Here is a 24,040-nt window from a genome sequence, read left to right on the forward strand (position 1 = left end):
GGCCAAGACCACAAAGAGCAGAGGGACGAAGCAGGTTCCCCCGGCAAGACCCTTGCCGGGCGGCCTCAGCGGCCCCGGCAAGACCCTTGCCGGGACAGCTCACCCCACACCAACAGAGCGAGCCACCCTTGAGCCCATGGCCCCCAGCGCCATCATCAACGTGGGGCCAGGGCTCGGGAAGGCACCTCTGTGGTGGCATGCAGATCTTTGTGAGGATATTCAAGATCAGATGAGGATTAGAAGACGACGATTCTCGGCAAGATCCCTGCCGAGGAAGGCCACCAGACCCCCGGCAAGGTCCTTGCCGGGGACAACAGCACGCCATGGCAAGACCCTTGTCGGGCCACCCGGCAAGGCCCTCGCCAAGGACGCTAGCGGGGCCACTGCCAAACCCGTGCCGGACAAGCTTCCACCACCGTTCACATGCAGCTGCCATCCCAACCAGCTGGGTGGGCACCTGCGTGGCAACATGCAGCTCCCAGGCCAACTCATCGAGCGCCTGCGTGGCGGCATGCAGATCTTCGTGAAGGCTCCGCCACCGCTCCACCTCAGCTGCCTGGCTGCCTACATGGCACCACACACCTCACTGGCCGGGGCGAGTGTCAAGGCGAGGAGGAGCGGCGACGGACGGGACGGGCCTCGCCCCCGTCCCCAATAAAGCAAGGGGACACCTAAGCTACGCATTAAATGCGTCTTGTCCTGTAATACGAGCGATAAGCTCAGAGCACTGTACGCCTTTCCACCTCCTGTGTGTCACTGTGGCAGCCCCTTTCAACTATAAAAGGAGGCCCATGGCATACTGGAGAAGGATTCGGCTCTTTCGAACCACGCACTGACCACAGCTAGTTCGAGAGCTCAAGAACTCTCAGAAATACACCCACCAAAGCAGGACTAGGGTTTTACGCATCCTCGCGGCCCGAACTTGGGTAAACGATCCCTGTGCTGTCTACTAGCCCTGCTCTCCTCGCAACCCTGCGCCCCGGCAACCGTAGTAGGGATTCTTGTGATCCCATAGGTGTCGTTCCACACCGACATTACTGATAGGCCATTTTCTCGGCCAGCCGAATGAAGCTCTCCTCGTCTTGAAAGATTTGCAGCCCAACAAGCCTGGCAAAGCGACATACTTGGCAAATCACAAAAAAACTGGGCTGTGGCCGTGGACCCAGCTGTCAGCCTCTCCACGTACAGTACTCTTCCGATAGAAGTCGGTTGTTGACCACATTGACCATGCCATGCCGAGAGCACCAAGGCGGTGGACGACGGCGAGGCCTAGGAAGGGACGACGCGGAGCCGGGGAAGACGCGGCAGTGGATGCCCACGCGGAGAGGAGTACGAGGGTTCACTGGTTCGGCTGCGGTGTGAGGCTGCCGTCGCCGCAGAATAACATGGGGTGTGGGTGAGTAGAGGGATGGCCTGGCGAGCGGTGGGAGTAGTAGGGGGCGATGAGGCCTCCGCGGCATCACAGCCGGCCACGGGAGGCAGGAGCATGCGGCACGACCGGCGCTGGTTTGGGCGGCTGGAGCAAGAAGACCAGAGGTTGAAGAAGCACTACTGCCGTTGGATGAACATCGTACGGTAACTGGAGCTAGAATCGTTCATATTGACTAAGTTGACAAAGCCCTCCGTCCCCGTCAACTTGGTAGGCCCACAAGTCAGCCTCCCACGATGCTGGGTTCCAGCTGGCAGGGGGAGTATTCATTTTTTGTGCGTAATAAGGAGGCACTTCCTTGCGTGCGAAGATAGCTGATGGGTCCGACCTGTCAGCGGGGGGCACGTTTTTTTCACGAAATACAGAGACCCTTCCGGTGGGTCCCAGATGTCAGGTGGAGGAATCAAAGACTTGAGAAGGCATACCGAACAAGCTAGTGTACCAGTAAAGAGACGTTGCTGAGTTTTAGAAAAAAGAGAGACGTGCTCCTGTAGCTGGTTCGAATCCAAACCTAGACTATGACTATATATGGTGCTATGCTACTCTGCAAGTAATGAAACTGACATATCCAACGTTCGCTTCTCCTCTTCTCTACTTACTCTGCCTAGCATCAGAAGCTCTGGCCGCAGCAACCATGTTCGCTGGCTGCTCGTCCACCTACTCTTCAGCAGGCAACAACCAAATATGCGCCAAGTCGCCACCCGTACCATCGCCTGTGGGTCTCATCACACCCCCGCCGGCACGTGCACCGCAGCCGGTTGCTCATCGCAACCCGCTGCCGTTGGTGTGGTGCCACTGCTGCAAATCACGCAGAGTCATCCATCGCGTCTCAACCACAATCCTCAACCCTGGCCGGGCCTTCTACAAATGCCCGAACCATGGGGTAATAATATGTTTAAGTGTTGTTCTGCTGCTTTCAGTTGTTGATTTTTTTAATAGTTTGGTTGATGATCTTCCAATTTGATTCGTGCAGAAAAGGGAAGATTCGTGTGATTTGTATTTCTGGGAAGTTGCTGATGTGGGGGAGTGCAACTATGCTGATTATTTGGTTAGCCGAGGAATCCCAATACCAGTAGGTTGAGGTGTTGGACAAGTAACTGAAGGAACGGCAGAAGAGGAAGATGCAGAGCAGAAGGTTAAAGATGCAGTTCCTCTGATCATGGCCAAGCAACAGCTGCTAAACAGCCTTGACAAAAATGAGGAGATCAAAGAGCTTGTGAAGATAATGGGCAAAATCGATGTGCTCTGTAGGATGATTGTCTCTTTATTTGCAGTGTATGTAGCACTAGTGATGTATTCAGTGGCTATGACATCAGCACTTTGCTGAAACTAGTAATGAATGAAACCTGTGTAGCGGGCTGGACGTAGTGTTGTGAACATCTAATGATTTCTATTAACAGAAATCAGGGGTATCCCCTTTTGCTCATAAATAAATAAATAGCAGAGGCCCTTTTGGTAGTAAATAAATAAATTAGCAGAGGACCTGTCAGGTCAGCTTTGTTCTCATTCGAAGACGTCGAGCAAATTGCAGTCCAACAACAAACTATGTCATCAAATTCAAGTTTCAAAGCCAAATATGAGTACAACTAAACAACAATGTCATCATGTTTTAGTCGTCATACAATCACCAAACACAAATCAGCATACATAACAAGTGATGTTCTCACAGGAAAATACTAAACAACATGTTCATCAGGTTTCAGTTGTCATAGCAAACACAATTTCACATAGTAGATAAAAAACGTCTTCTGACAGGCAAATACGACAAAAGCAATGTAATCATCATCCGCAGTAGCAGCGTCAACATCTTCGCCATGTGTATCAGTCTGAATCGTAATTCCCCATGGTGTCATCTTCTTCTTCGTCCTCAACGTCCTCGAACGTTGGCTTCTTCTTTATCAACTCTTGTATGTCCACAACACGACATGCAATCTTTTCGCCGGCGTCATTGACGTGATGGTTCTCAAAGATATTAGGAACATCTGTGTTATCTTGTACATCACGAGCAGTGTAAGCATCATCTTGTTGTGCAACTTCATTAAACGAATTCCTCTGCTCAAACCTTTGCACTACTCTCCAGTCATCGCTACGTGCAAATGTGTCTTCCAAGAAAAATATCTGTGTTGCTTGATTTGCCAAAATAAAAGGCTCGTTGGTCTGGTACGCCGTCTTGACATTGATGGATTTGAAATAATCATCAGCTCTGGGTTTTGCGATCCTGGAAAACAGGTTATTGTAGCGCACATCTCCAACAATGCAAGATTCATAATGTCTTACCCGAGTATCAGGACCCATTGCTAGTGAGTAAAGGGCATCATCAACTGCCTGCTCATCCTCCCGAATCTTCTTAACCCATGGTTAGAAAATAGACAAGCTGATCATCTTATGTACTCAATATATTAAAAAAAACTGACAGTGCAATTCAAAAGCTTACATGGCTCTTGAACCATTTCGCAAATCCTGCCATAACTAGTTTGTCAATGTTTCTTGGATTTTGCGGCAGTAACTCCTTTTTGTAGATGCTGCACAACATAGTGATCGCGTGAAACATCTAAATATATAAGAATGTGCTGCAAGTTTAGTAGATTACGATGTATAGGCTGCAGTACTTAGCACTTACTTGATATAAGGTAGTATCTCAGGACAATTATTCAACACATACCAAACCATTTTGTCCAAATCTTTAGGTATGTCCTCTTGTCGACTCTTCCCTGTAACTCGAACAGAATAATCGAAAACATTGAGCCCGGTATTGTCTTCATCCATGTCTTTGCTAAGCTGATCAGCTGTTTCAATGTATTTTGAGCAGAATGTCAACGCTTCTGTAGCAATGTAGGCCTCTGCAATGGAACCCTCGGGTCTAGCTCTGTTCCTAACATAGCCCTTGAAAGTGCCTAGCCGCCTTTCAATAGGGTACATCCAGCCATACTATACTGGACCTCTAAGTAGTGCCTCATCAGGTAGATGAACAGCCAAATGCACCATCACATCAAAGAAGGCTGGAGGATATATCTTCTCAAGGTCGCATAGGATAGTTGGTATCTTGTCTCTAAGACGCACCAAAACATCTATCCTGATATTTCTACTGCAGAGTTCCCTGAAGAATTGTCCCAACTCTGCAACTGCTCTGTATCAGTCAGGGCCGCCCAATCCTCTAAGGATAACAGGTAAAACCCTTTGAAGTAGGACGTGGCAGTCATGAGTTTTCAACCCTTGTACCTTGTCTCCATCTGCACTGACTCTCCTTTCAGGGTTGGAAGCAAATCCATGTGGGAATCTCACACGTGACAGGACCTTGCAGAATTCTTTTCTTTTTACCTTGTCCAAGACGTACACAGCTGGTGCCATATCCCGTGGTTTACCTTCATCTTGCACCTGCAAATCCTTTCTGATACCCAGGTGTGTCAAATCAATCCTAGATTTTAAGGTATCTTTCGTCTTGCCTTCAATATTAAGAAGTGTGCCGATAATGCTGTCACATATATTTTTCTCGATGTGCATCACATCAAGATTATGCCGCAGATCCAAATCTTTCCAATACTCCAAGTCCCACAAAGTGGACCTGTGGGTAAACAATAATCTCTCTTCTGCCCTGCAACGCTTCCTTTTCCCGCTACCATTATCAGGATCGTTTCCTGGTGTATATGCCTGACCTTCTCTAATTCCACTTGCAACTCATCAGCGGTGAGCCTCTTTGGCGCATCACGGTTTTCATGCTTTGCATTGAACACATGTCTTCGGTATTTTCTAGGATGCGGCTTGTCCTTGGCAAGGAAACAGCGGTGTTCAATGTAACAGATCTTGCTAAGTATTGCGTATGAGAGCGGATTCCTGTCACAGCGAACACATGCATTGTAACCATGTGTCGTTCGCCCTGACATAGTGCCCAAAGCTGGATAATCATGGATGCACCAAATTATAACAGCACGCAGAAAGAAATCAGCTGGTGGGCTGCTATATAGGTCTCGAGTGAGAACACCCCTCCATAGCTGTTGAAGTTCCTCCACAAGAGGCTCCATGAACAAATCAAAATCCTTTCCAGGACTTTTTGGACCTGGGATGAGCAAGGCCATCATATAGTTTGATTCTTTGGTGCAGACATTTGGAGGCATGTTGTAAGGGATAACAAGCACTGGCCACATGCTATATGTGGCGCTCTGGTGGCCAACTGGGTTAAATCCATCTGAAGCTAAGCCAAGTCTAATGTTTCTCGGGTCAGCAGCAAACGTTTTGTGCTTCTGATTGAAGCTTTTCCACTCACTACCTTGTGATGGATGGCTCATTACATTCTGATCTCTGAAATCCTGGTTCCTAGAATGCCACAGTACATCCTCTCTTGTTTCAGCATCATGAAATAACCTCTGCAATCTTGGTGTAATTGGAAAATGTCTCAGAACATTATGAGGAATCCTCTTCACAGCATCGCCATCTTTCCATCTTGATGATTTGCATTTCGGGCATTCACTTAAGTTGGCATAATCCTTCCAGAACAAAACACAATTATTCTTACAAACATGGATCATATCATATCCAATTCCAACTGCACGAAGGAAATTCTTCATTTTACTGTAGGTGTGTGGCAGCTCAGACGCATCTGGGAAAGCTTTGCGGAAAGCAGCCAACATCGCATCGAATGATTTGTTGGTCATTCGCTCAGATGTCTTCACCCGAAGAAAGGTGACCATAGCTGAGAATACTGATAGCTTATTTCCTGGGGTGACAGCCACGTTGCATTGTTCCAACATGCGGGCCCACCGTTTTTCTTCTGCAAGTGAAAGTTCACGGAATGCACGAGCATTTCGTAGCATTGTTTCAATGTTGGCCAAACTCACTGGCTCCGCCACCACCTCCTCTTCCACCTGAGCATCAGGCAGATCAAGATGGTGATCTACTGCTTCCACGTAGTCAATAACATTGACGTTCACAGCTTCACCATGATGAACCCACCTAGTATATGTGACCGACATCCCATACAAGTGTAGATGATTGTGCACAGTTGACTGGGCTCTTGTAACTGAATTCATACAACTGCTACACGGGCAGAGCACATCTGATTTCGGACCACCGTACTCAGCTCTGATAAAGTTCATGAAGTTTTCAACCCCCTCGACATATGCAGCGGAGAATCTTTGAGCAGAAGTTATCCAAGTCCTGTCCATCTGTTAGACATACAAATTAGTTCTTCTACTAGATATTACAGGAAAAACATATATGCTTTTTTATGAAGTCCAGAAGAAAATACCTAGGTCGATGTCTAAAGCTATGGCAAGATATTTGGACGAGCAGATCTAAGTAACAAAATATATGTAAAGCTAATTTAGCAAACAGATTTGAGTGCTAAATTATGGCAGGCTATTTCAGCAGTCAATGAGGCCGAGCACACAGCCATCGAACTATCGAAGGCCATCGCAGCAACAAAGATCGAGTATAAAACGGTGTAGAGCTATTTCACCTAACAGAATGGCTACTAGACCATGGCAATCTACGTCACAATAAATATATGGCAGGATATTTTAGCAACTAATCGGCCTTGGCATGCCATCTCAGCTAAGAAGATTGAGTGCAGAACAGGGCAAGGAAGCTTCTTATGCAGAGCATATTGACTGTAAACTACTTCGGCAAACAGTGAGATTAACAATGTCTATCAGCTAACATTCAGCGCTACACCGATATGCACGGGGCCTCAGTCTAGAATGCGCATACCGTGGGAGAAGCTGACCGCCGTGCGTCTCCACATGAACATCGCCAGCGGTGGCGGCGCTGACCGCCGTGCGCCTCCACAAGAGCATCGCCAGCGGTGGCGGCGCAGCTAGAGGACGGCAGTCTACGAGAGCGTACTGTGGGAGCGAGAGGATCGCCGTGCGTCCCCTCGACGAAGCACGACACCGACGTATCGGCGTGGCGGGGAGGGCGGCTTTGGCGGAGTGAATGGAGTGGAGGGGGACGGGGGGAGGGGGTTTGGGGAATATTATTGGCTAGTTGGCCGAAGGGCAGTTGAATCTAGGATATGGGGGGTTTTTTTGGGTGGGGGGAGGATTTTCGCGCGGTGTGCGGGGGGAGTTTGGCGCATGGTCGGTTACTCCAAGTGCAGTCCCACGTGTGAGTAAAGAGGCAAGCCGAAGCGCGTTCCGTTTGCGTGAGCCGTGTGCAGGACCGAACGTGTGTGGGGTGCAATGTGACCGCGATAGGGGTGCTGTGAGTGTACCGCCTTTTTTCCTTTTAAACTAGGTGCTTCGCCCCCTAAAAAAAACTTGTTGCTTCGCGCGATCCATCGATACTACTACTAGTAATCCGGTAATCCTGACTAAAACGGCGCGGCCGGGTCTTTTCCCGCGCGATATGCTGGGAGGTTGGCTTAGTTGGGTTTTTAAGGACGAGTAATGCTACACCTACGTAGTCCAAGTTACGTAATTAACATAATGTGAAATGTGTGAGTTGTTGATTGTAGATTGGGGGAGGGAGGGGCCCACCACCATGAAAATCAGGGGAGGAGAGAGAGATGCAATTTACGTTAACCCTTTCGTAGGTTCCCGTAGATGTAGAAAAATGTGAAATGCGTGAATGTGCATTTGCAGATAAGGCCTTCCCTCGTTCATCCTTTTCTCCCACAAGATCTTCATATTTCGTGCAACGCACGGGCATCTTGCTAGTACTCCTACAATATACTATATTATTGTGAAAGTTCATATACACCGGCCGAGATTAATGCAAACACGGCAGATTTTCATTACATTTCGAACTTTTATAGGACAGAAAAATAAAAGAAACCCGACCCTAAACCTATTCTACGGCAGCGACCGACGTCCTCCATCTGTGATCTCCATGTACGGGGGCGGGGTTCAAGACCCGTGAAGTGAAGGTGCGGTCTCCGGCGAGGAAAAGTAGAACACGGGAGACGGACCGGCCAGTTGGCACACCATGCCCTGCCGCCTCCCATGCCCTACTCATCCTCGGAGGAGTCCCCGACCTCGGCGATGCCGGACATTGGACGGCGGAAAGTAGGACGTGTGGCTGACGGTGCTCCCGTCGTCGGCCGCCAGCGTGGCCACCGCTTGTGCGGCGACTTGAGCGAGGGCGGCGACCTCGAGCTCCATCCCCGAAGACAAGCTCTCCCGCAGAGCATTCGTGCTTGCGGTCATGGCAGATGTGGTGCCAGGTAGGAGGACGATGCGCTATGGTGTGGAGGTTAGCTAAGCGTTGCCGCTTTAAGTAGCGCATTCCGGTGAGGCCAAGCGTCCTGGTGCGTCATTAAGTCGCCGGAGTTGGTTCCTTGGACACCGAGCCTCTTAACGACGGCATACGGACGGACGACATGAATGCGGGCAGCTGGCGTCGGCTGGGAACACACCACCTGACGGCGCGAGGGACGAGGGTTTTTGGTGTGCCAGGGTAGTCAGCTGCGGTCGTGGCAACGTTGGAGATGCCCTTTGCTCACATGCGATCGACGCATGTCATTGAAAAATCAAGACGACCCGGCATGGTCTCAGGTCCTGAGGATGCAGTTGGCCGCGCTACACCACTCCACCGACGCGTCCCGGCGCCCCGTACATCCTCGACGAGTCGGGTGTTGGGGTGTGTTTGGATTGTGGCCAAAGTGCACCTTACCAAAATTTTGGTCATAACCCAAAGATTGGTCTTTGTTTGGATGGTTGCCATTTTTTTGAGGTTTTGGTCATGACCCAAAATGGATGGTTGCCATTTTTTGGCATGCCAATGAACTCTAGCCAACTCTAGTTCATTTTTATTGCCGATGTTGGCGAAATCATGGGCAACCAAAACCTCAACCAAAATTTTGGCTACCCAACGCTTTGATGGGGCAACCTTGGGCACAAACCAAACATACTAGCTGTTGGTCGTGCCACAGCACTAACACCACCCTCGGCACACTGAAATTGACCGTGTCTGGCGATGATGAGCGTGTCGCTCACCGCAGTCACCGTGTCCAGAGGCAGTGCTAGAGCTGCGCCACGTTGTTGGCCCCCACGACCCACATGAACGGTTGCCGGTGGCGAGCTAGGAGGTCGTGGGCCAGCTCCTCCATTGGACTAGTTTGCGCTACGTCGTCCCGACAGGTGTGCCCCACATGTCGGTTTCCCTATTTTCCCAGCCATATCCGAGCGTCAGTGCTCCGCGTTGCGCATTAGGCCTTTCACTATGTAGGCCAAGAGAGACAACTTATTGTTTATTTGAGCCGTTCAAGTATAATCATGTGGCGTTTTCTTATTTCTCACTCATCTCCAACCCTCTTCTCCATCGATCATGTCGCCCTCCGGTCGAGTCCATCCTCCCGCATGCCTCATTTGAACATTCTGCCGAGTATCATTCGCATGTGGGCCTAGACCATGCTTGTATCTCCAATGTTTATTTGTAATTTGTCCGACATGCATACAAACAAACGGTTCGTTTGAAGTTTCACTTTGCCTCCACTACGTGTCGCTTCGCGTCTTAGTTTTGGCATCCCATTCGGTTCATGCATGCCCCAACACATGTCGACGAGATCGATTCATGTTCAGAGATCAAATGCGTGTCGTGCAAGGAGATAAAGGTTTGGTCTGTTTCTATGATAGAAATGACCCGCGGGGGGGGGGGGGTCTGTGTGGATTAGAGGGAGTATATTGTACGTTCATAAGCAAAACGAACATATTGTACCCACCCTAGTCCTCTTTCAATCAATCTCCGGACCCCGAGATGAATTCAAGAGAGAACGAGTGGGGGCATGTGTGATACCTAAGGCGGATTCAAAATTTTGAACCGGTGATCATAGCATTTGCAAATCATATATAAAGGGTATTCAATGTTCATTTCGTTTTTGAACGTACAATATACTCCCTCCTATCCTTTCTAGTTTACATATAAGTTTTATGTGTAGTCGAAGTATCTCTACTTTGATAAAAAAAAGTATCAACATTCAACAACGCCCAATCAATATTGTTAGATTCGTACGTACTCCTAGATTTGTACTCGAGATGGTTTCCAGTTTGTTTTCAACCACGTGAATGTGCTTGTTCTCGCGCATGATCTTCCTACTAGGATTTCACCACGTATAGCCAGTCCAATAGTAACTTTTTTAAGCTCCCTGTCCAATAGTACTAGTGGAGTACTGACAACATCTGTACTAGAGTATGCAGTGCTCATAGTTGTACTCCCTCCTTCCATTTATATAGGGCCTATGTGGAGGAGAGAGATGTGAAAAAGTAAGGGGAGTGAGCTCTCATGCAAGAGCCTAGCTATATACGCATTCCTAGTTAAATACGTACAATAAATATGAAAAAAGAGATGGAGAGGAGATGGAAAAAAGTACTAATACAATCCAACCTTATAATTTTTTTGCGGGAAATAGCCAACCTTATAGCCCACACTACTGTATGAGTGCATATAATAGATGATGGCTATAGATGACATGGCAGTTCCTTATAGCCATCGACTGGCTATATTATTAACCATGCTCTAATGCGTTTTTCAAAACCGCATTTGACTATTGACAAGATTAATAGTACATGAGATGTATAATGTGAAAATTATATCATTGGAAGCTCCTTTCACATACGTATCCCTGCCTTACCCTCCCTTTCGGTCACTTACTGGTGGACCCCATGCTTGCTAGGCCCCGCATGTCAGTTACTCAATGGGTTCGGCCACGTCAGGGGATCCTCATCCGTAGTATACTCCCTCTGTTTTTATTTACTCCGCATAAAATGACGCGGGCGGGGGAGGGGGAGGGACGTCCGTTTGCTCTCAACTACGGTCCCACAAGCGAGCGAAAACGCAAGACGAAGTGCGTTTCATTCGGTGAGCGACGTGGAGGGTCCAGCGTGCTGGGCTGCAACGCGAAGGCGACAAGAGCGATGTACAGTCAAAACTGATTGACCGGTCGTCACCGGAACCACTATTCACACCAGAACCTTCGCTGCTCGGCCTACGCCAGCCACTGCCCTAAAATCACACCTAATCTCCAGCCCCTTCCCCCACCTTTCGATCCCCTAGCCCGCATCAAGCGTCCCCTAGTTCGCCGAAAAGCCATGGTGCGCTGCAAGATCACGTACTACAAGATGCTGACGCCGGAGCGCCGCGCAGAAATCGCGGCGGCGGTCGGTGCCAGAGACCTCCGTTCCCAAGCTCGCTTTGCGGCGGGCCAATCCCCGAGTTCTCTGGAGCCAAGCTACGAGGAGGAGGAAGCCGATCCAATGTTCATGGCGGAGGTCGCGGCGCAGAAGGCCCCCGATGGGTATGAGACGATGGACGTCCACTTCGTGCCGGCGTCCGAGTCCCCCATGGTGCAGGCGAACCAGTGGTTCAACCTGGCGATACTAAAGGAGGACCAGGAGGCAGAGGCTCAACTCGACACAGAGCGCGCGCATGCCGCTGCCATCGAGGCTCTCCTGCAGGTGAAACCGGGTGTCGTGGATGTGAACCGGGCGGCAGAGGCTCAACTTGAGGCGGAGCGCGCGGATGCCGCTGCCATCGAGGCCCTCCTGCAGGCGGAACCGGACATCCTGGACTTGAATCAGGCGGTAGAGGCTCAACTCGACGCGGAGCGCGTGGATGACGCTCTCATCGAGGCCCTCCTACAGGCGGAACCAGACGTCCTGGACTTGAACCGGGCGGCGGAGGCTCGACTCGAGGCGAAGCGCGCGGATGCCGCTGCCATCGAGGCCCTCCTGCAGGCGGAACCGGACGTCCTCGACTTGAACCGGGCGGTGCTCTCGTCCGTGCAGAGCACCCGCATGCTCCGCGTGAACGAGTAGCTGGAGGCCGAGGACAACCACGGTGCGGAGACACACGTCGGCAGCTACGGCTGGTTCGCGCCGGCAGCCAAAGACGACGAGGCCGTCTCGTTCCGCTAGCAGTGATAGTTTTTCTTTATGTTGTTGTTTTTATGGATCTTTTGCTGTGTAAAAACATATATTGTTATGCAAGTCGCCTGACTTGGGTCAGTCTACCATTTCAGGCGGTTGGATGAATATCCTACGTCTCCTAACCCTTCTTCCCCACCTCTTCTTCTTCCCCAACAGACCACCGCACGGGCCGTACGGATACTCCCCAACATGTGGTTGGATAAACATACTCTATGAACGAAAATTATGTGTCAGCGGTAGGATGGCTGAGTTTGGTTTGTTCACATGCGACAACACGTGTCAGTGAGGGTGCGTTCCCTTGGTTGGGTTTGCAGCGTGCAGGAGCGACTGTGCATGTGAGGGTGCGGTGCGACCGCGGCGTGCAGGAGCGACCGTGACAGCCGTTCGCAAGTGTACCTCCTTTTCATTTTGAAAACTTTAGGCAAGCTTGGCAAAAATGTGTGGCGAAGTGTGGCAATGCAAGGCCTAGACCCAAACAGGATAAGTACGTAGTACCACGTACTAGGAGTACTAGTGTTAAAAAAGAAAGGCGGGGCTTTCCTTCGCGGGATTAATAGATACAAATCCTCGTTTCACGTGTCAATTAATGCATATTTTTTCTCCAAAGCCCAAAGAGCTAACCATCTCGCTCCTCATCGCTTGATTAATGCAGCGCCATGCAAACCAACCTTCTCACTTCCGCATGCATGCAGGGGATATTAATGTCCTTGGTTGCTAGCACGAGGCAAACCCCATCAATTTTGCCTCGATTAGTGTTAGTGGCCTTTTGCAAATTGTAATTTTGATGCCTTGTGTACAAAAAATGGAGGTACTAACTATATTTGACTTCCTTCCCCATTGCGGTGACGTCGACGATATCTCGAACGTTGTGGTTTGGCGAAGTGCGTTCGACAGAGAACACCATTGAGGGAGACCACGGTAAGTCGTTCGCAAGTGCCGCCTGCAAGCCGAGACAACCGCCTTATTTGCATCCAGGAAGTCCATTGAACCAAAGGACGCGTAAATGTACTAGTACTACTCGTACACAATAGCGTCGTCCGTCCAGCTTAGTGCGGTGAGATGGTTTCTCGAAGAAGACGATGGAGAAGCGGAGTCAGCGAAGAGTGAATTGATGGTTGCTTCGTCCGTGCTTTGTGATTTGACGCCTCACTGCTTTGTCTATATTGTACATGCGTCCAAGCACAGGAGAAAGAGGAGAGACATTGCATTTTTCTATTCCTTCAATCAATCAATCAATCAATCAATCAATCAATCAGGGAGCTTCGGTTCCATCCTTTTGGCTTTGGCAACACCGTCCACAATGGTTCCCCCGATGCCAAAAGCTATTTTCACATTTGGCTACACATTGTGGATGCCCTTAACCGTACCACTTGGTTTTGCTCCTATGTGCTATCTATACAAATCTCAATTATATTGATCTAAAAATTTATAGAATCAAGATTAGTAAAAAGGAGGTGATTTTGCCGCGCGAATGGCGGGGGAGGTTTCTTATTTTTAGAGGACGTTGTCCTGGCGGTTTGCTAACATGCAGTCCCACGTGTTAGTGCTTTACCAAGCCGATCCGCTTCCCACATGAGGCAGAACAACCGCAGAAGCAACACGTGGTTAACTTGAAGAAGATGAGGGAGAAGCGGATTCAGCAACGAGTGAAATGATGGTTGCTTCGTCCCTCCAACTTTTTTTAGCATTATTACTTCATCCCTCCAACTTAACTGCGGGAAAGGTGCAGCTTTGTGATTTGACCCCTCATTGCTCATTACTACGCCGGCGCCATGAATGGGTGCTTCACCCCGGCTGCTCTGCACTGTATTCCGGTATGGCACGTGGACCCGGTAGCTTGATGCCCCACATGTCGGCGAAAGGGACTAGAAGATTTATGAAAGCGAGCGCTCCACTCTTACGACGGAGGAGTACACGACACGACGGCCCAGTGAACTGTCACTTGTACTGTATATAGTACTATAGTTTTGTTGTTTCGCACGATCCATCGATACAAACCCGATTAAACAGGAAAGGGTGGGATTTTTCCCGCGCGGTATATGATACTGGCCATACATTTCAAAGGCAATTTTAATGTATGCGAACTGAATAATTAAGTAACAATATGATATCTAGTAAAACTAAAAACACATATGATTTATTGTGTTAGAGTGTAGTAGTAGTGCTGTATTGCATAGTTGTTAGATGTAACATGAGAGAACGTGTAGAGATGTAGTTTTGGAGGGCCTACAGAGAGAAAAGCGTAATACGTTCACCGAACTTCAGAATAAGCTGATTACGGTCACTATATACGTTTTGCGGTGATTATACGGTCACTTGCTCACGGTTCAGCATAGGATTGCACTCTGTTGACCGGCCAAATAGTCTGCATGGCACCATGTTGACTAGTTAAATTGACGATGTTCCTTTTGGGTCCCACCTGTCAGTTCGCATAGGGAAAAGGTCAGATAAACACAAATTTACGCAGGCGCGACAAGACTCCACCCCGTGCGCGGGAATCACCTGGTTGTGTATGTGTCTGTCAGGGCCTGATGTGTGCGCATGCACATGTAGGTTGAGCACTTGAGCGTGAGAGTGTGTGTTGGTCGTGTGGTTTACTGGTGTGTGCATGCATGAGTGCGTGTGTGCGTGTGGGTGTTGCATGCATGGGTGGCTGCGTGTGTACGTGTGAGTGTTGCGTGCGTGGGTGCATGTGTTCGTGTGAGTGTTGCGTGCATGCAGTTCGTGTGCATGCGTGCTTGTGTGTATAATCACCACACCAGCTCATGTGTGTTAAAACAGATGGCTCAGCATACCAATACAAGGCCACCTTGTCCGCTGTGCCCGCGGTCATGACTTCGAACAACCGTCCAATATTTTTTTGTCGTTTGTTTTCATTCTTACTAGCAAGATGCCAGTGCGTTGCACGTAACATCAAGATGCATTTGTATGACTAGTTTATCTTGTGAAAGAAAAGAATGAACAAGGGAAGGCCTTATTTGCAAATGTGGAGAGGTGTGTGGGTACATCTTAGGCAAAATTGTCATAGTTTCTTTCCTATCCGTCAGATATAAATCGGACGGGCTATATTGCAGGATGGCAGGCACACCATCATCACCAACTCTGTTTTTACAAGAGTGTATTTTATCCCTACTCTTATAAAAAGCATAGTCGGTGATGATCGTGTGCCTGCCATCCTGCAATATAGGCCGTCCGATCTATATCTAACGGATAGGAAGGAAACTATGGCAATTTTGCAAAAAGATACCCACACCCCTCTCCACACTTGCAAATAAGGCCTTCCCTTGTTCATCCTTTTCTCCCACAAGATAAACTACTCATACAAATGCATCTTGATGTTCCGTGCAATGCATGGGCATCTTGCTAGTATTTTATAAGAGTGTAGATGTAGAGTAGATACAAGCCGACAGGTGGGCCTGATGGTAGTGAGATAATGTGATGCAACACTAGAGGTGCCACGTGGAGCGTTTAACTGGTCAACTAGTCGTGTCTTGAGCAAATACAGAGTTGTACGGTGAGCCCGTGACTGTATAATAACCACAAAATGTAAATGGTGACTGTAATGAGTGGATTCTGAAGTCTAATGTACGCATCGTGCTTTCGCTTCAAATACAATGATCGTCACTGTATATATCGTGAGAGAAAGATGAAACATGTGTGAATGTGCTGGGGGCTTACTTTTAGAGGACCTGTAGATAGTTTGTGTGCGTACGTGAAAGGGGCGTAGGGGGGGTATGCGATGGAGAGAGAGATGCTCTTCGTTTCTCTTTATTATGACTAACTTTATATATAGTATAAAAATATACAAATTCACAGTGCGGAATAAATATCATTGTGGGCACCATGCAATGCAAGCGTTCATACTCGTCCATATAACTTTGTAATGTTGTATATATGTAGAAATTCTAAAATATTTTTTGTCCACACTTTATTCAAAAGGAATGTTGTATGCGAAATAAACGTGAAGAGAGGGCTTTTTAGATCAATGGGGTACGTGATGTAACATGTGTGAATGTGTAGTTGATGCATTTGGCAGGGCCTAGAGAGGTATGTGTGTGTATTACGTATTCGAGAGAGGCATGGATAGAGGGGCCGACAGGGGGGAGAGATAGCATGAGAAATGAGAGTGGTCTAGAGAGAGAGACGAATATGACGTCACGGCGAGAGATTCCCTTGAGTGTGTATATGCAAGGGGGGAGTGGATAGAGGCACCAAGAGAATATATTTTTTGTGTGTGGTGTCTGTGTTGGTATGTGTGGGTGTGAGAAGATAACGAGACATGGGGGCAGAGGGTGTGTCACCGCGTGAGGTCCGGTGGGTCGAGGTGAGGCCCTTCGTTCGGTTCCGTCCCGCGTCACATTGGTCGGCCCGTGACGCATTTAGGGAGACCCATGGATAACTAGTCGTACAAGACAAAGATAACATAATTGTGAAGGACTCTATGTCCACTGACAAAGCCGGCTAGGATTTGTAACCCTAGGTTCTCGGACTAAGGTAACCCCTTTATCTCTGATATTACTATTCATCCAACCTAACTTTAAGGGGCATCCTACAGAATGCTCTGCTAGAATCATACTCGTCGATTAGGAAGAGAGGTGTGAGACAATGCGTGAGAGACAGGCCTAAAGATAATGTGCATACATGAGACACATAGGCAGGTCTATGTATATAGAAAGGGTCGATGGGGATTGTCCGTGTCTATGCTTGCGAGAGGAAGAGTGCTTGTGATAAAGGTTAGTGAAAACAGTCGTAAATGGTTACAAGAGGGAGGGAGGGTTATATCAAGAGCATGTGTGCGAGAAAGACACCTCGGGAGAGAGTGTGTGAGCATGTGTGAGAGACCACCGATGGAGACTGAAACTACACGTACAAGACTGCTATACACATTGATTAAAGATATAAATTGTATCCAAATATTAGGATGGGATCATGATATTTGCAATTCGCGTAAGGAACAGTCATTGATCCATGAGACATCTAGATTCTATCGAATTTGAGCATGTCTATGTTATTATTCGACACAATTGATCCACATAGTTAGTATTTTGAACTCCAAACAATGCATCGCTTTAGCAATCGAATATAAACGTGAGTATAGTTCATGTTGTGTGTGTAAAGCACATTATACATAGGAAAGTTACACAATGAACATTATAAATAGCTACCTATGAACTAGCATACATTTGAATTCAACTTAAGGTGGTTTTAAAAAATCGAATTCAACATGAAGTCCATTCAATTATTTGAATTTGATATCATGGCATTTGTAAATCATACCTAAATTATGGGGGCACCAATCTTTGCTCTGATTTTGTACATAATAGTATATGTAGTCGTGTACAAAATAGATTGTAATTAGCTCCTCCATTCCAAAATAATCGTAGTTATAGGATTTTCAAGTGTCAAAATTTCAAAAAGAAGCGGATAATTTAATGAGGTTTTCAAACATACAAGGTCAAATTTAACGTTGTCTATTTAGGTCAATCCTCAAAGTTCAAGAGTACTCTAAACGTGAATGCTTGTGTTTCAAAATTTCGAACGAAGCGCCAAAAGAGCCTTTACTCGCCCGAAACCGCATGAGACCAATGTTTGGTACTACAAGGAAATTACTTTTATAATAACTCCGACCCGTGAAATCTACCGGCCCGATGTCCAAAGGTCTAAACCGGGGTAGGTTTGTAGCTTCATCTAGACGCCACGTATCCGCCTCCGAAAAACATTCATACACAATGGCCGCCTAAGCACACATGCACGCGGCCGAAATCGCTCCCGCCCACTATTTGGGACACCTGGGATTACCATCCTACCCCCGACCCGCAGTAGGTCCGAAATTTAAGAGGGGCGCAAAGTTTGTACTTTCCCCAAATTTCAAACAAGCGCGTCCCATCTTCTGTTCAAAAAATCCAAAAACAAGCGCGTCCCAGACCGAAACATGGTTCTCCCCCTCCCCCCGCCCACCCGTCTGATTCCCCATTCGTACTCCATGGGCGCAAAAACTACCTCTCCACCAGCCGCGAAACCCCGGCGTCCTCTGTCAGCCACCCCATTCCACCCATCAACCGCCGCCCTCCTCTATCACGCCGGAGCCGATACCCCGACGTTGTCGTCCACCGTAACTTCAACCGCAACACCCTCCACGGCTAGTAGTTGAAGCCGAGGCCGATCCGTCCGTACCCGAGCCAGTTCAACCACGCCATCCTGCGCCTCACCGCTGCCGCTCCAACTTCGCCACCCTCCACCGCACCGGAGTTGTTCCTGCTACGCCGTCCTTCGCCGCCTCGGATCTGCTTCCCCTCCGCCGACATACGGCCACGACAACACAGTCAACAATTTGGCCATGGGTTCGTCCAAGCATGCACCCTCCAGAACATCGGTTTCCCCGGTAAAAAGAAGAAGATCAGCGCGACATGTGGAGGGGACCACACCGGCATCGAAAATGGTACTCCTCTTCCCTTATTCGTGCAAATCTTACGTGTCTGCTTGCACGGTATTCATCCCACAGAAGACACTAGTTGACCGCTTCTTCTTGATACTAGATGTTCCTAGTAACTCACGATGCACAAGGTTTCTCCTCATATACTATTTCACCTTAGCTAGAGGTCTGTCGCCCCCCTGAATTTCAATTCCTGGCCAGTTGATTCCCAATTAACGGAAGCATTCCCCGGCGTAACAGGCGCTAGTCCACCTATTACGCCGGGGAAGCAGCGCCTCAGTGTTTATCTTAGGGGCTTATGGGGCCTAGAGCTACTGGCGCCCGATCTGGAGGTCGGCCGGGATTAAAGGGATGGCCTGGGGGCGCTGCCAAGCACGGCGGTGGTGTGAGGTCGAGGGGAGGGCGGGGCGATGGAGGCAGGGGTCTGGGCCGGTGGTCGCTGGCGGTTCGAGAAAGATCGCCAACAGTGACTGGCGGGAGGTAGACGAAGGCCATCTGCCCGTTCCTTATAGATCGGACGGTTCATTAAAAAATTGACTGACCTATTTATTTCCAGTCAACTGTTATCTTGACATTACCACATGTGGTGGTGTGCTGGAGGAGTACCTGCATTTCCCAGCCATCCCTGTGCTCATATATTACAAAATCATACGGAGTAGAATCTAATTTTGTTTGCCAGGCAATGTTGTAGAGCTATCATATGTCTCTTGTCATTTATTTTTCAGCCACCTGCTATCTGCTACTTTTACAGTGCTTTAGTTCTGCACACACTTCACCCATACTCTCACTATTGTTTTTTTATGCATGGGTATTTCAGACTCTGCCAATCAGTTGATAGAAGCACGAAATAAAAGAGAGAAGCAGGTCCAGATTTCTTCGGGCTTAGGCAATACACGTTTCAGCGTTATAAAGGGTGCAGTGTCAGTAGATGGAGACGGTAAAAGTAGCTCTGGAGTTGATGATCTTGCTCGCCATGAACCACCATCCCAGGTGCTTTCTTTAACTTCGCGGTGTCATATGTGGTTGCATGTTGCATATGGTGTCTAGCTTGTATTCAAAAGGCCGAAGTCGGTCTTTATTAAGATAAGGAAAGATATTTTTTACATGAACCACCATCCTGTGAGCACCAGAAGACAAATAGCTAGTCAGGGCACTGGCCGAGCCAGTGACAAGCCCAACAAAGAGAGGCATCACCTGGAAGCCAACTAAAAAGCCGCGATGGTGGCGAAGCAGCCTGCCTCCCACCAGGCTCTCAGGTCCTAGATGATCATGGTCACCACTCCAGCCGGATGTCTAGCTTGTATTGCTTCCAATTTGGTTAAATTGCATCTGCTTAGCTTACACATTATACCTTTGAATATGACATGCCTTTCTGTTTTTGGTACATACTAGTACATCTGTGTATTAACCATGTTCTTACATCAAACTAATGTTCTTGTGTATCCCTCATCAACCACTTATGATGAGGCAGTCAGGCAAGTGGATTACTCCTCATTTAAAGAATGCAGCGTCAGCCTCCCGACATGATTCTCAAGAAACAGCAAGGCTAGATGAAGATAGTGAACGTAGCTCTGTAGTTGATTACCGCATTTCCCCTACACTAGCATCGCAGGTGCTTGCTCTAACTTGGCAGCGTGATATGTGGTTGCATGTTGCATATGGTGTCTAAATTGTAATTCTTCCAATCTAGTTAAACTGCATGTGCTATTCTGCTTACCTTATACATTATACCTGTTAATGTGACATGCCTTCCTGTATTTAGTACATAGTACATCTGTCTATTAAGCATGTCCTCACATAAAACTATTGTTTTTTTGTATCCCGCATAAATCAATATGACGAGACACCTTCAGTATATGCAATGTGATATTAGTTGCATCTTTGATATGATTTATAGCATGCGCTGCTTCTAATTTGTTGAAATGCCATTTATGATGGGACACTTTTAACTTGGCAGAGTCATATTGGTTGCATCTTTCACGTGGTGTCTATCTTGCATTGCTTCTTATTTGGTGAAATGGTTTCTGCTTAGTTTACACAAACAGTTGTGAATATGCCATGCCGTCCTGTTTTTCGTACTATTCATCCTGGAATCATGTGTTTGCCTTACATCAAAGTAGTGATTGTCAGTATCATGCACGAATGAGTTCGGAAGAGTGAATTTTATTGCTTTTTCTTGTCGGTTTTACTTGACAATTCAAAATCAATAAAACGGAAGGAAGTTAGCAAGGCAGCGGATGAAGGTGCTCCTTCCAAATGGAGGGCCTCTACAGATTCTACTCCTCCATCCCCCAAGATGATTTCCAAGACAACACATGCATAGACACTCAACGTAGCTGTGTTGGTGATGAGCACGTCTCCCCTAGTGCACCATCAAAGGTGCTCCCTCTAACTTGGCACTGTTATATGTGGTTGCATGTTATGTATGATGTCTAGCTTGTATTGCTTCTAATTTTGTTGAATTGCATCTGCTTACTTTACACATTATACTTGTGACTAAGACACGTGTTCCTGTTTCTAGAACATAAAATATCTGTCTATCACACCATGTTCTTACATCAAAGTACATTTTTTCTGAAGAACTAAATTGTTATTCGTTTTTCTTGTCGGCTTGACTTAACATGGCACAGAGAAAGAGGAAGCAAGACAGAACGACAAGGAAAGGGAAGCGCAACAATCCTGTAGATTCTGCTAGTACTAATGGTGCAATAGAAGGTCAAAGTCCAGCGGAAAATTGTACCAACAGGGTATCCCATGCTACACGAGCTGCAGAACAAGACAAACAGAAACAAATAGCTGCCACCAAACAAGCAGAGACAACCCTAGTTGTTGCAACACCTTCCACAGTACCACCAGCTGCATGATTTACTCGTTCGTCAACTCAGCTGGCAGCACGTTCCCAAGCACCCTTGCCACCTGACACTACTTCTGAAGCACTCTTGACACAAGATGAGTTGGCAAGATCAGATGAAGTTTGTGAGCTTCAACAGCAAGAAGGTAGTTGCTGGAGTCAAGTTACAGTTGCATGCTTCTTTATATGTAGTCTCACAGTTAGATGTACACTAACACTTCCTATGTTTGTTGTTGGACTAGCACCTAGGCGCAAGAGGAAACAAACGTCAGGGATAATGCTCGATAGGTTAACTAAATCTAGAGGAGGAAGAATGGAGATCCGTTTTGAGGCAGGTTTAAAAAGGCCACGTGATGCTACAGAGTCAGCCAAGTTAGTATTAGAGGCAGCGGTTGCTGTTAGGTGTCATGTACGTATCCTCCCAACATGGATTCAGTACAGGAATGACAAAGACGAAACCCAGTTCAACACCTTCCTCGACCATTTATCTTTAAGTATGGAAACTAGTAATATCGTCTTGCTCTGTCCAATACTTTCTAGGTTGCTGATAATGAGACTCCCATAATTTACAACAGATGAGGTTCAAGTTGGATAGCCAAGATGATGCAACCAGACAAGCTTGCACCCATGTTTTCAAGTCTTCTCTACGATAGTATCGGTATAACTTGAGGAAAACTCACTTTGAAGGCAAGGCTAACAGTGAACTTGCCCAAACATCTCCAGTGGAAAATATATCTGATGAAGACTGGAGAGGCCTCGTTAAACACTGGTCCGATCCGAAGTATCAGGTACATTATATATATGTCAGATCACATGTTGAAGTCCTATTTACGCATGTGCCACACAAATCTATCTTCTTGTAGGTGAATTGTTCAAAGAACAAGGCCAACCGTACGAAAGTGAAATTCCAACAGACGACGGGATCTCGTAGCTATATTGCACATTGCGAGGCTCTTGTAATTAGCTGCTGTTTCACTCTTTTCGCTATACCATATTATCAGATCTATATTGACTTGTTCCAAATGCAGAGGAAAGCCCGCAAGGACCAAAAAGTACCTGAACCAAATGCTGTGGAAATCTTCAAGGACTGTCACACCAGCAAGAAGAAGGGCATGACTACACCAGTCAAAGCTGTTGTTGTAAGTCCTTAATCCTCATGCCTTTTAACTACTACTTACTCTGACTTGTGCCTTGAACTGCATGGTTTGCAGCCAATGCCTATTACTCTTTTCAATTTTGTACACAATTGTCTTAGCGTATCATTGCACCTTACAAGGTTTAAAAGAGAGGAGTGATGTTCCTTTGATCTTGACCTGTAATCTAGTTCCGTGCTGGACTTGCCCACACAACGTTACAATTGCCTGTTTGTCTGTTCTCAGTTGTTTTGTGATATGAATGATGTCATACTATGCTTACCATATTATAAACTTCATCTCTTTATCGTCTCTTTATCCTTATCCCTCAATACAATGTGAAGAAATAAACAATACATTAGTGATGGTACATGGTCATATGTTTGGAACCTGGTTTTATTATGTACTTTGCAATAAAATACAACTATTATTTTACATGGGTTCACCAGAATAAGTTTTGTATATAGACCAAAGCTATTTTGTTTGGTTTTGCTGCCTCCTTAATATCTTCTGTTCTGGTACTACTAATGTAAAACCACAACTTTTCATCAAGCTATGGAAAAAATGGTGGAACCGCCACCTTCTGAAGGTGGCGAGGCAACTATAACCGCAATGTCAGCTCTTGCTGCAGTGGGTCAGTACCTGTCCACTAATAGCGCCAAAAGCACGTTCCTGCGTAATACTGGGTTGGTTGTTAAGGCAATCTCGTCCAAACTACCTCATGATCAAGATATGCAAGCTCAAAACAATGTTGTATCTGCGCTCCGGACACAAGTCCATTCCCTAACAGAGACCCTTTGTGAAACAAGGAGAGACATTATTCGATGTTGTCAAGATATGCATGGTTTTGAAACCAGACTATCAGACATTTGCTATGTTGTTTAGGAGTCTAGGAGAACTGAAGGCGAAGGTTATGGTGCTCCATCGGACAATACAGCATGAAAACATAACCGCCAGGTCAAATGAACTGAGCTTCTGAACTTCTGGTGGTGCATTTATCTGCTAGACGGTTAACTTTTATGCTAACCTTCCTTTTGTTTTATAGTTGTAATTTGTTTTGGTGCGATACAAAATTTGTTCTTAATGTGCAGCCACCGGCTGAAGAAAACAGCAAGCCATTTTTGTATAGTGTAGGGTGTTCCCTATATTTGCACTGGTGGCGAACTTTGATGCCCACCGGCTGTAGTTAACATGGGCCTCCTACGGGCCGTAGAAACAATGGGCCTTCTAAGGGCCGTAGAAACAATGGGCCTTCTACGTGGCGTAGAAACAATGGGCCTTATATGGGCCGTAGACACAATGGGCCTTCTATGGGCCGTATCATCAATGGGCCTTCTA

This window comes from Aegilops tauschii, chromosome 6, assembly GCF_002575655.3.
Source record: "Aegilops tauschii subsp. strangulata cultivar AL8/78 chromosome 6, Aet v6.0, whole genome shotgun sequence".
NCBI classification, from domain to species: domain Eukaryota; kingdom Viridiplantae; phylum Streptophyta; class Magnoliopsida; order Poales; family Poaceae; genus Aegilops; species Aegilops tauschii.